Here is a 6864-nt window from a genome sequence, read left to right on the forward strand (position 1 = left end):
CAAATCTCTCTACGCCAAGTCCGATGAAAATATCGAAGAATTTTTCGAATATTGATATTATCAATCTCTGCAGAGTTCAAGTAAAATTGGTATCTGTATCAACTTCTTCTCGAAATTTTAATTGTTTAGCACGCACACCTTGCTCGGTTTGTACAATACGTAGTTCTTCCTTGTTCCTCCTTACGTTATAAATAAGTCGAGCACAGTTGTTCGATGCATCAACTAACGACGTCAATAACGTTGTTGTGACGTGCATTTGCGATAATTTGAATATTATCGTAAACATTATATTTAAAGATAAAGCAATATTTTTATCTTTAAATGGTAATATCGTACAGGCAAATCAGATAGATAAAAGTATCAAAGGACTCGAGAAATAACCTCCATCTCCTACTGAGATAAATCCTGTGTGAGACACGAGCCGAAGAAGGTACACCATCTCTCTCCTAAACCTTACATGAGCACCAATGCACCTGTTTCAAGTTACTTCCCTGAATCAGACCCCCTTGATCTTTTATTACCTCCTGGCGAACAGCAACAGTTTGATGATTTATTAAACACCCTGCACTTCCCTATCACTTTACGATTACTCTTCACACGTCTCTTTGCAAAATATTGTTGCGACCATACTGGGGTATCAGTGGTTCTTCGGAACCGGCTGAATCGGGCTGCATTCGAGAAGAAATCGCATAGCGCTCCCTTGACGACGAGAGTTTTTAGCAGTGGTGCTAGAAGTTTCCGAGTCCTGTACTCCTGTTAAGCCTTCGGGTCTCAAGTTTTACCGTTACGCTGTATTACTGACGAATAAACGATTATGGGATGTGAAGCTAAAGAAGAAATGGAAAAGCTAAAGGCAACGGTACAAGATAAGCTGGGCGACAATTATAAAGTAATGGAGTCACCAAAGATGAAGATAAAAATTATCTATATTCAAAAAGAAGAAATAAAGTTGAAAGACTTAGAACTAATAGGAACAATTAAAAAACAGATAAATAAAATCACTGCAGCTGACATGCTTTAGTGAAGAAAATAGTCAAGGAGAAAATGGAAAAATGAAAAGAAAAGGGAGAGGAAAGAAACGAGCAAAGAGAAAAGAAAGTACTATAATAATAGAAGTAGATATAATAAAAAACACACGAGATGATAAGAAGAAAAGATAAGCTGGCTGTGGAGTGGAAAAAATGTCACATCTTACAATGTTATTTATCATCGAACCAAGTCCAAATTATGTACGGGTGTGCTAGTGTGAGTGAGACATGAGTGTGGACAGTGTGCGAAACGCGAGCAACTCCTAGACGCAACAATATCGTAAGAGTCTATGAATAAGTTGTAAAAATACATTCTATTTGCGAATCATACGAAATAATAACAAATGGAGAAGAATCAATGTCGCAGACTGCTTGAAATTTACAAAATTCTTTTGCCGAAGACAGATAAAACTTTAAAAAAAACTAAACTCATATAACATAAAGAGACATATGCCAAAGTTGCAAAGATCCTTATATATGTCTAAGAGACTTTATTACTTCAGAACCATTAAGGGAAATCAATTATAAGAAATCTTAAATCAAATAATGGATAAGAAGGAGCAGTCATGCAAAGTCCATTATTATAGATAGGTTGAGTTCAGTCGAGTTGACAATAAAAGCCGGAAAAATTACAATTAGCCCATTGTTAGAGCAAATAGGTGTGAAAATTGAGACTAATTATCAACGCAAATCTGGTGACGCTAGTACTCTTTTTGGTAATACAGTAGTGTTGATAGCAATGATGGCTGCATGTTATGATTTTGATGACGTTGAGCTAGGTATGTAGGCAGAGAGAAACCTGAGAGCGGCCACGTCATAGGGTTTACTTGGGACCGATTTTCGCCATCAAAGGCTGCGTTCAGAAACACCACCCGGGTACCCCAGCGTATCATTCTATCCTTGTTGCTCATCGTATGTTAAACAAGGATAAAATATACGCTGGTGCGTTCGGGTGACGTTTCTGAACGCAGCCAAAAGTGGATGTAAGAACGGGGTGTTTACGTGTAGTAATCAGATTTGCAATCGGATTAATCGCAGTCTAGAAAACCGACTTGGAGAAAAGTTCCCTAGAATAATCGGATTTATAAACATGTCTATGGAACAATCAGATTATATCAGATTAATACGGGATTGTAGGAAAACGCGCAAAAATTTCTCGTCGCAGAATTTTGAGAAGTGAATAGTAAGGATTTTCTTTTAGTTTTTATGTGCTTGAGAAGTGGAGTATTTTGTGTAAGAATGACCCTTTAGATTATGTTAAGTTATAATTAAAATATTTAAATTGTGATGCAAGTAAACGTTGAATGAAATAAGTGGCGATAAGTTCAGTTTGGTGGGTAGTCTGATACTAGTCAATAAAGTCTCTACCTTTTCCATTCTTTTAATTGATTTCAATTAATTCTTCAATTGACGCTTATACGTATATAAAAACTGCCTTTTAGTTAGTCAATTCTGTTTACGCAGTTTACTCTCCACTTTGTTCTACCGTTGTTTCTAACTCGCAACTAAACAGGGTAGGTAAACACAAAACAACAGTTTAGTTTGGTGTCGTCGGTTGAGAAAGCGTGGTAAAGAATACGCGTGATGCGGAGAATTTGTGTTTTAAAATGAGAGTGCCAATATATTCTTATGGTATACTTGGTAACAGAGAAGCTGCTAATACAAATGTAATGAAAGTGTTTGACAAGAATTTGAAATATTTGCGTATGAAAGATGGCAGATATGGTAGAATAAATAAGACTGATGGTTATATCGTATACAAGCAAATCAGCCAAATAAAGTAAAAGTAGCAACGCACTCGAAATAACCGCCATCTTTCCCTAACCCAAACAACACGTGTATACCTACTTTCTATCTTTTAGACGTGCGTGCTGTATAGATAAGGTAAACCCCACGAACAATAATATAAATAATGTAAATTATACAAGAAAATAATCAAGATTATTTTCTCCAAAATACAATTAAACCAATTATGCCCACTTCTAATTTTCATATCATTATTTTATATCACATTACATATTCTTATAAATATTGTATTTAGAGATAAAGCAATTTTACAGATAATATCATTCAGGTAAATCAAATAAATAAACCACTAATGTTTTCCACAACTTATTGTTCGGCAAACTCACCTACAGGTCAGTCGTAATCTATCCGTCAGATACGAATGTGCTCTAACACGCGTCCTATCGTGGAAATGTCCGACGACTTATTAGTACTACACTTCAATCCGATAATTTGCGAAATCCACATGTAAGTTACTATATAATAAGTTTAAGTAGCACTAAGTAAGGCATGTAACAGTGAAACTAAAACATTCACCGTTTTATCTCTCAAGGTTCAAATACATGTAAGCACAAATCACTTGAGAAGGACCACAATCCGGATGGTCGAAACGTAGTGGATATAATTCAATAAAGTTTATGCCAGTTGGGTCGACTAAATCACTCATTACTGCAAATAAATAAAGTAAACGTAGCAATAAACTCAAAATAACCTCCTTGCCAATAATGAGTTTAGCGTTTCGAGTAATAAAAGACATAGATAGAACTCGTGCGGGGGTATAGGAAACTTGGGTCAGAACTACGGATTTCTAAAATTTTTACTTTTCGGGACGTGGAAATTTTCGACTCCTATATTAAAGTTGCTGCATCGGGATCTGTAAAGTTAACACGATATTCTTCGAATTTCAAAAAGATATTAACAGTTCTAATAGCACTTTCGATAGTTCCAGAGTTCCTAAAAAAATTAGAAAAAGTTCCGCAACCATTATAATAAAAAATCAAAATTGAAAAATGTGCAACTGTGATTCATGAATGCTTCAACAGGATTGGGGCTGCTGAAACAAGGATTCAGGGACTTCAACAGGAAAATTGAAAAAATGTACTTCGCTTTTTTTTGGATTTTCCCCGCTGCGGGAACGCCGTCAACCGGTAGGTTATTTAGCGATGTACTAACTTCGCGAAGCTAGCACGACACACTCTCCTCTAAAGTACAAAAACGCGTTGTATATTATCAATTTTGACAAGAGATCCCGATACTTCTAATCGAGATTCGTATATATATACAATTTCAGATAAATGTTCCACCAATTCCCATTTTTTAACGCACTTCTTAACATCAGACATCAGCAGTCTAACGATACTGCTCGACGGTTCTGCAGAGCTCTATGATTAGTATTAGTTTTACAAAGAGCTTGTGATTTCCTTTTTGGATCTCACTAGCATTAAGAGCGTGAGATTACGCTAGAAAATTACTGGAAAATGAAGCAGCTATTCACATACTAGTGAATAATGCAGGTGTGGCTACATATCAGGACGAGTGTTAAAAGACATCGATAGAACTCGTGCGGAGGCACAGAAAACTCGTATCAGCAATAAACTCGAAATAACCTCCACTTCTCCCTGAGGTAAATTTCTACTATGGTAGTTTAAACGTTGGTAAGACTTTTTCATTATATGCAAACATTAATACTTGTGTTTTGTGTCACTTGCTGAATAGCTTCTATAATCGGTATATTTATTTTATTTATTATTTACTGTTTTATAAAATATCTCTTTCTCTCTCTTTATTACAACTCATATAACATTAATGTACATGTTGAATAAACTGCTTTATATGATATATGTTATTAATATAAGTTTTAATAAAAAATTGATGTAAAATTTAATAATAAATTATTACACTGGTCCCTAGAAGCCCCCCCACGTTGCCTGGTATGCACGAGTCTTTCATGGTAGTCACGTGATCGCTATGCGCATGGCAGAAAGGCTCGCGCTACTGGCGCTACTGCGCGTGCGCCAGAAATCCTGCAATCTCATCACTGATCCCGAATCGGAACACTGTGAAATTTTGACCATGGGTCGTTGGATGTCGCATATTTTAAACTTCTTGGTGACAAATATTCAAAAAGTAGTTAGCAGATTACAATTCTATTTATGGTTTCGTATAACAACGTTTTTCGAGACAGCAACGACCACATGCATGGTGACGGTGACGGCAGAGCTAGGACGGAGGAGTCGTCATCGTCCGTATCGTCGTCGACGACATCAGAATATTGAGAATCCCGTAAAAGAAGGTACGTTGACACACGTAACTCGTCCTCCCCTGCTTTCTAAGGGCCAGTTTCACAAACGTCGGTTAACTGTTAACCAGAATTCAGTCAACTTCCTATCTTTTTTCTATTTTGTTATCTAAGAAGAGACAGAGAAACATTATATCCCAGCAAACCACAATATATCCCAGCCAGAAATGATTGGTCGAATCGACGTCGATGATACTGGTCGATCGACGGTCAAAATTTGTAGTCGATTCGATCTAAAAATGGGTTTAAATTTCGACTAGTCATCGACAAGTCGATTTGACGTCGATTTGATGTCGATTCGATATTATCGAGTTCTTTTTTTTACAGCAAGATGGTACCGTGCTGGGCGCGGGCGCAAGGAAGGGTGGAACAGCCGCCCCTACGCTATGAAATACGGAAACATTTACTTTTATTAAATATTAATTACTTTACTTATTATATAATGTCTACATTATCGTGTATATATCTTTTATTATATATATATACTTTACAAAATTATGTCTCTTACGTTATTCAAATGTCTCTCTCACGTTAAATGTCTCTCACATTTAAAAAAAAGAGATAGAAAAATTATAAATCTCTGAATCGTCTTTCAGTAGTGTTAACGTAACTAGTTGACATCGACTATCTTACCTATCTAACTCGAATCGAAGTTCTAGTATGTGTAATATTTGAAATAATGTAAATAAATTATGCAAAAGAGTCAACAAATGAGTGGGTTCAATTTGAACAACGTTCAAACTTTTGTTTAGAAATTCGCGTATAACATGTACTTATTCAGTTTAGCGTTTCGAGTGATAAAAAAAGACATTCATAGAACTCGTGCGGGGGCACAGAAAACTCGCGTTAGAATTGCGGATTTCGAAAATTTTCACGTTTCGTATACAAACTAAACTTAGACGCAGTTGTATTTGACAATAAAAAGAATCGTGTTCGAACTTTTGTTTAGAAATTCGGGCGTAACATGTATTTAGTTTAGCGTTTCGACTGATAAAAGACATTCATAGAACTCGTGCGGGGACACAGAAAACTCGTATCAGCAATAAACTCGAAATAACCTCCACCTCTCCCTGAGGTAAAACCTGATAAAAGACGTCGTCAGAATTAATGCCAGGGAACAGAAAACTCGCGTTAGAATTGCGGATTTCAAAAATTTTCACGTTTCGTATACAAACTAAACTTAAACGCAGTTGTATTTGACAATAATAAAAAGAATCGTGTTCGAACTTTTGTTTAGAAATTCGGGCATAACATGTATTTATAGCGTTTTCGATTTTCTGACTTCTGACAAGATTTGAACCAAATTTCTGCAAAAATCTTACTTTTGATCAAACTTTTCTGACTCGGAGTCGGGTCGAGTCAGCAAATCAAAAACGCTATTAGTTTAGCGTTTCGACTGATAAAAGACATTCATAGAACTCGTGCGGGGGCACAGAAAACTCGTATCAGCAATAAACTCGAAATAACCTCCACCTCCCCCTGAGGTAAATCCTGATAAAAGACATCGTCAGAATAAATGCGAGGGAATAGAAAACTCGCGTTAGAATTGCGGATTTCCAAAATTTTCACGTTTCGTATACAAACTAAACTTAAACGCAGTTGTATTTGACAATGACTACGTTTACACGGCGGCTTATAAGCCGATTTAATAACTACAGTATACTACCCGATCCAAATTTTTTTTCTTTTGATCATAACAATCACTTAAATATGAGCTTTTCTGATACTTAAGCTATAATTTCTAGTATATAC

General features: G+C 36.0%; 1 long non-coding RNA gene across 1 annotated transcript; it reads left to right on the forward strand.

The window, feature by feature from the left end:
• Nucleotides 1-1092: 1092 nt before the first annotated feature.
• On the forward strand, nucleotides 1093-6725 carry LOC105564743. The gene is made up of 2 exons (XR_001009150.1): nucleotides 1093-5106; nucleotides 5440-6725. It is a non-coding gene; the product is annotated as an uncharacterized LOC105564743 (long non-coding RNA).
• The last annotated feature ends 139 nt before the right edge of the window (nucleotides 6726-6864 follow it).

Source organism: Vollenhovia emeryi, unplaced genomic scaffold (assembly GCF_000949405.1).
Source record: "Vollenhovia emeryi isolate VEMERY1.0 unplaced genomic scaffold, V.emery_V1.0 DF939160.1, whole genome shotgun sequence".
Classification (NCBI taxonomy): domain Eukaryota; kingdom Metazoa; phylum Arthropoda; class Insecta; order Hymenoptera; family Formicidae; genus Vollenhovia; species Vollenhovia emeryi.